A 9,940-nucleotide genomic window follows, 5' to 3' on the forward strand; every position below is an offset into this window, starting at 1 on the left:
ACAGTCACTGCTTGTGCGTCAACCTTTTTTTAGGAAAGCCTCAAATATGTGGAAAATAGCATACAACCCATCTGCCATTATTTCTAATAATTTACAGGCTATTTGCTAATTCTAAGGTTTTTTTGGAGCCCGTATTCTTTTTGTTAGCATTACAGCCCATATTGTGGCCACGGTTAAAAAATTGTACGAAATTTTGCATATTTCGGTGCGGTCTGAACTGTTTGTAATCCCGAAATTTCGAGTCACATTCAAACTAATTTTAAAAATAAATGTATATCAATATAAAATCCAACAAATTGTCCACGCATAAAAATCAATGCAATTTTAAATCTCGATATGAAAAAAAAGAATTTTGAAACTAATTGCCGATTCGATGGGTCTTAAAAATGTACAACCCATTTCTCACTATTGATAGGCCATTTTCTTGGCAGCTGAATGAAGCTCTCCTCGTCTTGAAAGATTTGCAGCCCAACAGGCCTGACAAAGCGACTTACTTAGCAAATCACAAAATAACTGGGCTACGGCCGTGGACCCAGTTGTCATCCTCTCCACGTACAGCACTCTTTTGATGGAAGTCGGTCGTTGACCACATTGACCATGCCGCGCCGAGAGCACCAAGGCGGTGGACGACGGCGAGGCCTAGGAAGGGGACGACGCGGAGCCGAGGAAGACGCGGCAGTGGATGCCCACGTGGAGAGGAGTACGAGGGATCACTAGTTCAGCTGCGGTGCGAGGCTGCCGTCGCCGCATAATAACAGGGGGTGTGGGTGAGTGAAGGGAAGGCCTAGCCAGCGGCAGGAGTAGTATGGGGGCTGTGAGGCGTCCACGGCAGCATAGCCGGCCACGGGCGGCAGCAGCAGGCGGCACGACCGGCGCTGCTTTGGGCGGCTGGAGCAAGAAGACCAGAGGTTGAAGAAGCACTAAGGCCGTTGGATGGACATCGTACGGTCACTGGACCTAGATTCGTTCATATTGACTAAGTTGACAAAGCCCACCATCCCCATCAACTTAGTAGGCCCACATGTCAGCCTCCCACTGTGGTGGGTCCTAGCTGGCAGGGGGGTATTCATTTTTTGTACGCAATAAGGAGGCAGTTCCTTGCGTGCGAAGATATAGTTGGTGGGTCCGACCTGTCAGCAGAGGAAAGTTTTTTTCGCGAAATACAGAGGCCCTTCCGGCAGGTCCCAGATGTCAGGTGGACGAATCATTATTTCACGTGTAATATGGAGGCATTTCCTGGTGTGCAGCCATGGACCCAGCTATCAGCGTCTCCACGTACAGTCCACTTCCGATGGATGTCATTCATTGACCACGTTGACCACGCTGCGCCGAGAGCACCAGGGCGGTGGACAACGGCGAGGCCTACGAAGGGAATGACATGGAGCCGGGGAAGACACGGCAATGGCTGCCCATGCGGTGGAGAGTACGAGGGTTGACTGGTTCGGCTGCCGTCGCCGGAAAATAACAGGAGGTGTGGGTGAGTAGAGGGATAGACAGGCCAGGGATGCGAGGCCTCCACGGCAGCACAGCTGGCCACAGGAGGCATGAGAAGGTGTCACGACCGGCGTTGCTTTGGGCGGCTGGATCAAGAAGACTAGAGGTTGAAGAAGCACTATGGCCGTTGGATGGACATCAGACGATCATTGGAGCTAGAATCGTTCATATTGACTAAGTTGACAAAGCCCTCTGTCCCCGTCAACATAGTAGGCCCACAAGTCAGCCACCCACTATGGTGGGTCCCAGCTAGCAGGGGGTATTCATTTTTTTGTGCGTCATAAGGACACACTTCCTTGCGTTCGAAGATATAGCTTGTGGGTCCGACCTGTCAGCGGGGGGAACGTTTTTCGCGAAATACAGAAGCCCTTCCCATGGGTCCTAGCTGTCAGATGGAGGAATCATTATTTTGCGCTTAATAAGGAGGCATTTCCTTGCGTGCGGCCGTGGACCCAGCTGTCAGCCTCTCCACGTACAGTGCACTTCCGATGGATGTTGTTCATTGACCATGTTGACCAGGCCGCGCCGAGAGCACTAGGGCGGTGGACGACGGCGAGGCCTAGGAAGGGAACGACACGGAGCCAGGGAAGACTCGGTTTACTGGTTCGTCTGCCATCCCCGGAGAATAACAGCAGGTGTGGGTGAGTAGAGGGATGGCTAGGCCAGCGATGGGAGTACAGTGGGGCGGTGATGCCTGCGCGGCAGCATAGCCGGCCGTGGAAGGAGGGAGCAGGCAGTCTCACCGACGCTTGTTTGAGCGGCTGGAGCAGGAAAATCAGAGATTGAAGAAGCACGACAGTCGTTGGATGGACATCCAATAGTCACTGCTCTCGTGTGCATTATTTCTAATAATGTACAGCCCATTTGCTAATTCTTAAGAATTTTTTTTGGAGCCCATCTTCTTTTTGTTAGCATTACACCCCATATTGTGGCCACGGTTAAAAAGTATACGCATTTTTGCATATTTCGGTGCGGTCAATATATTTTAATCCTGAAATATTGATTCACTTTCAGACTATTTTGAAAAAAAAATTATATAAATATAAAATCCAAATAATTGTCCACGCATAAAAATCAATGGAATTTAAAATCTTGTAATGAAAAAAATTTGAAACAAATTCCCGGTTTGATGTGTTTTAAAAATGTACAGCCCATTTCTGGGCAAACCGAATGAAACTATCCTCGTCTTGAAAGATTTCCAGCCCAGTAGGGCTGATAAAGCAAGTAGGCCTCGTTTAGGTATTTCTTTAAAAAAAATAGAACTGGGCTAGCCATTTTCAGCAAGGAAAAAACACAATTGGGCTCATGATGTGGTAAACATAAATAAAACCCTGGCTAGACGGGCCACAGCCCCCGCACAGCCCCGTTGTTACCCTGATCTGTCGCTAAAACTAGTATAAATGACAACTGCTTGTTCCTCAAAAAAAACTGCGCGACCTGCTAGGTCCCTGGTGTCAGCCGCTCGTAGTGTAATTCTCTCGTTTATTGACTACATTGACAATGGCATGAGCCCCAGATGTCCAACCATTAGGAGGAACCATATTTTTGGGATTGTAATATAGAGGCACTTGCTTGCGTACTGCCATGACGCTGGTGGGTCCCTACTGTCATCCTCTCCACGTACAGTCATCTCCTTGTTCCTCTCGGTTTTTGACGACGTTGACAACGCATGAGGGTGGCACACCGCGCATGGCGAGCAAACCAAGGCCGCAAGGCGGAGGACGACGACGAGGCCTCGGATGGAATGAACAGGAGCCATGGAAGATGCGCCGATCCAGTCGCAGGTTCGGGTGCGGGTGCGTGTTGGGGCTGACGTTGCCGGAGAATAACATGACGTGTGGGGGAATATAGGGAGGGACTGGCCAACATTGGAGGGTACGTACGATAGGGCGGCAGAGGCACAACCAGCCATGGGAGGCGGGAGCAGCCGGAGACGACGGGGTGGTTTGGTTTGGGTGGCTTGAGGAAGAAGAAGACAAGAGATAGAAGATACATAGTAGATGCTGGATGTCAATCCAATGGCTGGTAGGCAGAATCGTTTATTGACTGGCTAGTAAGTCGACACCACCTTGGATAGGCTATTTCCTCGCGGGTCCCAAATGTCAGAATCCAAATCTGTCACGGTCATGCAGCCTTTCCTATGAAAATTTATAGCCCATTTGATGTGCTAGTTCGAAATAAGTTTGTGGGTGCTGGTGGGGGCTAATCACTTGGTTTCTGTAATGCACAATGAGCTCAAGCAACCGGCGAGAGTGATGTTATTTCCCTTGGTTGGGATTTGTTAGTTGTTACAATATTTGACTCTAAATTAAACGACTAGCAAGCCATTTGCCTTCCTTCAAAGAAAATATCACAGTCACAGCCGAGTTGGAAGGGCAAGAACATCTAACTCCAGCTTACAAACTGTAAAAAAGCACGAGGGTTAATTGTTCATCAGGTTTACAAAAAAACCTAGGTTGAAAAGGGCAACAACATCTAACTCCAGCACCGTTTTCGACAATCACAGTCAAATGGATCGGTTAGGTCCATAGAATGAACATCCTAGGTCATAAAATTGACTGGATTATGACCACAATATGTTGTAAATAGAAGCCCGGCACGTCCAGAAGCTCTTTTGCCCACCTAAAACTCCTTTTTGGCTCTTCCACATACCCATCCGTCAAAACCATGCTGCTGATAAACTTAAGCCTGATGGACAGTAGTAACCTCGCATTCAGCAGGAATAATCTGACAAATCTAGTGTTTGCACGGTTGGCTACATATCGTTCTAGCGTTATTGTCTTCAATCGAATCTCATGAGAGTGAGAAAATCCCTATGCTTACGAATCCACCGATTGGTTATAACTTTCTTACCCCGTCCTGTTGCCTAAATAGACATGAAGATTGAAAACAGTTAAGGTCTAAAAAAGAGTGTTGGAAGAGCAACAGCTAAACGGTTATTCTAGTACACTATATGCGGGCTTCCAATGTGCGTGAAATTATCACCTTTATATACAACTTCTCCAGACATGGAAAGAATTTCAGCAAGCCAATAATCTTGTTCAGATCAAAACTATTCATTTGGATATATAAGATCTTGATAGAATCCAGCACCATTGATAGGCCATCCATGGAGAAACTCTTCATTGAGCATAGAACATAATATTAGTACAAAATGTGTACTCCAAAATGACATATAACTTATGCTAAAAAATTTAAAATGCAGCTTATGGTTACAAGTGTAGATGATAATGTAAATTACCTGAAGAACTGTGGAGCCAAACACCATATTCAAATGAGCACAGAGATCATGTATTACACCCAAGGTCTCCAATTTAGGCGCAGAGAGGACGGTTATTTGCAACGGTGACTAACTAGAATCAAGGATCAACCTTTGAAGTGAAGGGGCATCTTGCATGATGACCTTCCTTCCGTCAAAACAAATTGCAATTCTTACAAGGTTAGGCGACTTTATTTGGAGACAACCGATTCTAACTGTGAAAACAAGCACCAAGGACTCCAGGGCAGGGCAATTAGAGTGGATGATGTTGTGCAATGAGGCCTCCGATATACGAAGCCGCACAAGTGAAAGTTTCTTGAGAAATGGGAGTCAAAGGTTTAGTACTAGATTATCTGGTAGGTCGCACAACGCAAAGGTGGCGGTGTGGAGAGAGGAGGAAAACCGCGAGATGGACATCGGTGCTGAGGGCACAGGTAGATGGCGTTCGGTATCTGGCAGGTGATTTCTAGGGGAATAGTAGAACTCAAGCAGCTGTAGTTCTGTGAATTTAGGGGATTTCAGCAAGGCATCCACCGTGCAGGGCATGGTATGCTTACTCAGGTAGCATGACGGGATGCAGAGGCTTTGAGCGGAGCCCTGGTGGGAGGAGATGATGGCTCTGGGGATTTCAAAATCATTGAAGAGAGATAGCTAATGATAGTCAATATTAAGGGGCACGACGCGCCATAGAGGGCACCACCGAATTGAGAGGACTTGGGTGCGACAGCAATCCTTGGTGGGGAGAAGTGAGATGACCTCCGCAAGGACGGCGTCCGGGAGATCGCTGATGCGGTCCACCCGAGATTCTATGGGTTCCTGGGTTCCGGTAGGGGCGAGGTTGCCACTTCTCCCCGCGCTGTCGGGTGAGGGATCTACAACAAGCGTCTCCGCTGGTGGGAGCCTCATCTTCTTGGCGCTGGGGTCAGCTGACTCCATTTTCCTCGAGGGCGTCGCGTTGCGCTCACAAATTTGAGCAGAGTAATGAATGACGAGCCTAGTTGTAGTGCGAGTGAAGAAGAAGGGGAGCTGGGGTTTTTGTATAGTAGTGAGGAAGAAGGGGAGTTGGGGTTTTCTGTAGGAGTGAGGTGAGGAATTTCGGGGTACGAGTGGAGCGAGCTGACGTGAGGTGGGTGGGAGTGAGGAGGAAGAAGAACACCCAGATTTTTTTGGGGGCGGTGTGCTCGATGTGGGTAGCGCCTCTCATTCAGTAAATATATGGACTTTTGAATTGATTTTACTATTTACTAGGGTGGATGGGCTGTTTTGTCTTGGGCCTAGAGAAACAATTACTACTAGTACAGTGGATACAATACCGCTTTTGGCTCCTCCTAGGTCATCGAAACGTCTCCCTCTACTGAATGCCGTTATACTTTTGTTCACTAACATGCGGTCCATGCAGCAGGCGGGCCCAAATGCCATCTACCAAATTAGAAGGTAGTATGCAGGCGGAGAGTCACCCCGGTCATAGCGCGGCAATAACGAGCCGTCATATCACAAAACCCCACCTCCCCGCAGTCTAAGTTTGACGGACGAAACAACATCATTTCACTTTTCGCTGAATCCCCTTCTCCCTCACCGTCTTCAAGAAAGGCAACACTTGCATCTGCCACTGTTCTTCTCTCCCAATGAAGGGAAGGTAAGCGGATCTGTGATGTTGGTTTATTTTCGTTCAGAGAAAAAAAGAACTTTTGCAAAGCAGTAACCGATCCTCACTCTCTTTTTTGTTTCATTGTCATTGCGATTGTGTTTTCCTTTCAGTGGTCTCCTAGTATTCGTCAGTTTCATGATGGACCAAGGAGAACCAGGCAAAGATCTGCCGATATTGGAGCAGACGCGGGAGGCTGATCCCCACGAGACAGAGAGCTCCAAGAAGATGGAGGCAGCCACCGAGCCGACCCCAGATACACTCACGGCCACTACTAACATGGTCAACGCCCCGTTTGTGGTTACAACCCCCGTGGCACTGTAGGAGCAGTTTTCCCCCTCCCAGGATGTGTCCCCCCTGAGCTGCCCAAGGTGATTTTATTCTTTGGTGATCTTGATTGTGGTTTTTCATCTAAGTATGTGTCGGAGTAATGGGCCACGGGTAGGCCAACCCGAGCCCCAGAACCTTTCCAGACATCGGGGCAGGCTGCGCCCCTCAAGACCCCAGGACGAAGAGCCTCCTTCTGAGGAGTCGACGGCAAGACGGCCGACTGCCCGCTCACGGCCGAGTCCTAGGGATGGCTTTAGGATAAGCCGACTCCTGACTAGCGACTTCCAGAGAAGCCGGCTTTGGGGAGTCGGCCTGCGACTCCAACAAACCCCCTGACCTCATCAAAGGGGACGGAGCAGGGGTGTGGTTACAGTGAAGCCCACTCCCGCCCCATGCCGAGGGCAGGCATGGCCACAGCATGCCGTACCCGGGAAGACCTCTGTGCGGCGTGGCACTGTTGCCCTGCCAGCCCTGACATCAGCACCGCAGGGCCGAATCCTGCCCCCACGACGGCTTGTCTGTACGGCCTAGAGGCAGCAGGCCCCACCAGTCAGTGAGACCACAGGAGACGGCAGGAGAACCACCAGTCGGACTCGTTGAGAGCCGGCCCCGGGGAGTCGGCCGAGCCCTCCCGCGGGGCCCACGTACCATTAATCGAGATGTGATGGGGAGTGGCAATAGTGATCGCCCGCGAGGTGGCGGGGCTGTTGCCACGACCTCATGATCAAGCCCGTGTCATCAGAAGCATGGCTACAGTAATCAGCAGCCGGCAGGACCCACCCGCACCGGACGCAGCCTATCGACTCCGTACCAGACCAGCCGGCGGGGCCCACCAGTCGGCGGGCCCCAGCAGTCGGCGGAGAAGACGGAGGCCAGAGGCACTGACGGCTGGGCCCGTGTCTAGACGGATTACCATTGTACCCCTGGGGGTAGGCCTATATAAACCCCCAGGGCACCCATGCAAAGGGTTGGAACCCAGTAGCACTAGACCATATCAAATAAAAGGGAGAGAGCTAGCCTTGCCCTCTCCGGCCACTGAGAAACAACTCAAGGAGCAACCGTGTAAACACTTGGCCATAGTGATCATGCGGAGACCCCGCAGAGCAGCAGTAGGGGTATTATCTCCCGGGGAGCCCTGAAGCTGGGCAAGATTCGCCGGCGTGCATGTCTTCGCCTCATCCCGTTTCTAGGCACCGGCGACGTTCTACTCGCCCCCACCATGATAAGCCATCCTTTGGCATATGTCGCACCAAACCCCTGACATTTTGCACCCACCGTGGGGCATGGTGCACCGCCGTCCGGAGACCTGTTCTGGACGGGAACCTTTTCCTCCCTAGCGAGCGCAGCCAGCCAGGCACGCCAGATGGAGTTTGCGCCGACGCGCTAAGCAGCGTTGAGATCGCCTGCGCAGCCAGCTGCTTGGCCGAACTTGTCGGCGAGGTCCGCCTCTCCGACGAACCTGCATCCAACGCAGGCACAGGCGGCTCCGAGAGCATCCTCTCGGGCCTCCTCGATCAACTCCACGTTTCTGGCGAGCCTGCCGTAGACTTGGAGTCTGTAGGCTCCACCGACCCGATGCTGGTCGACTCCGACACCGCGTCGCTCGACGCGTTCCCCACCAATGTGGTGGTCTATGATGAACCTCTCCCTCGCGCGGAGAGCGACGGAAGCACCGTCACCGAGGTGCTCGTCATCAGCCATGACGAGCTCCCCGGCGGAGGAGCGCACGACTCGCTCGGCGCGGCGCTACAAGACCTAACTGCGCCCATTCCGAAAGACGCTGACGCAGAGACGTTTGAGGCACGCCGCCTTCAGCTCGTTGAAGGTGCGAAGAAGCTGGCCAGCATGAGACGCTTGTCAGAAGCCTACCAGCGGGAGATGGATCGCGCCGTTGGCGGCTCACCGGCCCCGGCAGGGCCCAGCCGCCTTGGCGTGGTCCAGTAGCGCGACGTAGCCATCGCCAACCTGTTTGGGGCAAGCCACCCTATGTACGCTACACCAGCGGAGAACAACCGAGACGCCCAGGCAGTGGCGGACGAGCTGGACAATTTCGAGGGCGAAGAACGCCGCCTGATGCTGGAGCGAGTCCACCGGCTCCTCGACACGGCTGCCGCGCAGAACGAGGCCGGTTGCCGCACGGAGGCGCCGCAACGGCCAAACGACGACCTTCACCGAGATCAAGGCGCAACGTCTCGGACGCCGACTGGAGGCGCCCGAGGAAGAAGAGACAAGGAGTCGGCTGTCAGCCACAGTCAGACTCGCATTACCATAGAGCGCGACCGAGATGGCCGCCCGAGAGCAGTGGAACGACGGGACGACTATCCCCGCAAGGAGAGGCGAGTCTCCCCGCCACCTGTTGACCATCCGACTCTCGGCGACCGCCATGGCCGCAGAGAGGGAGTCAGAGAAAATGACGCCTGCCATCGGATCGACCGACTACACCGATCCTTAGCGCTGGAAGAAGAAGACGAGCTGGGTCCGCCTTGTTTCGGGCCCCGCATTCGGGACGAGCCCTTTCCCAGAGGGTTCACGCTCCCAAGAGACACGCCCAAGTATACCGGATCCGTGAAGCCGGAAGACTGGCTAGTCGACTACTCCATGGCTGTCAGCATAGAAAACGGAAACAAGCGTGTTGTCGTAAAATACGTCCCGCTCATGCTTCAGGGCATGGCCCGAACATGGCTGAACGGCCTGAGGCCCCGCAGCATCAACAGCTGGGTTGACTTCACCGAAGTGTTCGTCCGCAACTTCACCAGCACGTACAAGCGTCCCCCCAAGCCTCGACAGCTCTCCTTGTGCATGAAAGGTCCTAACGAGTCGACTCGCGACTACCTCACGCGTTGGGCTGAGCTCCGGAACTCCTGCGAGGGCGTGCACGAGGTGCAGGCCATCGAGTACTTCACAGCCGGGTGCAGGGAAGGCACCCTCCTCAAGCACAAGCTCCTCTACAACGAGCCAGAAACCCTCGACGAGCTGCTGATCATAGCGGACAAGTACGCCACAGCCGACTCCTCCATGAAGACGGAGATTCAAGTCAGCACAACTGGCAAAGTGGCCCCTCAAGCTCCAAGGACTTCGGCAGGAGACGCCAGCTGGCGACAACCGCAGGGCGACCACAAGCGCAAGGCCCTGCAGCCGGCTTCCAGCAGCCGGCAGGTCGCGACCGTTGAAGCCCAGCAGCCGGATGGGCAGCCTCCGCCCAAGCGGCAGAA

Source organism: Triticum dicoccoides, chromosome 2A (genome assembly GCF_002162155.2).
Source record: "Triticum dicoccoides isolate Atlit2015 ecotype Zavitan chromosome 2A, WEW_v2.0, whole genome shotgun sequence".
NCBI classification, from domain to species: Eukaryota; Viridiplantae; Streptophyta; class Magnoliopsida; order Poales; family Poaceae; genus Triticum; species Triticum dicoccoides.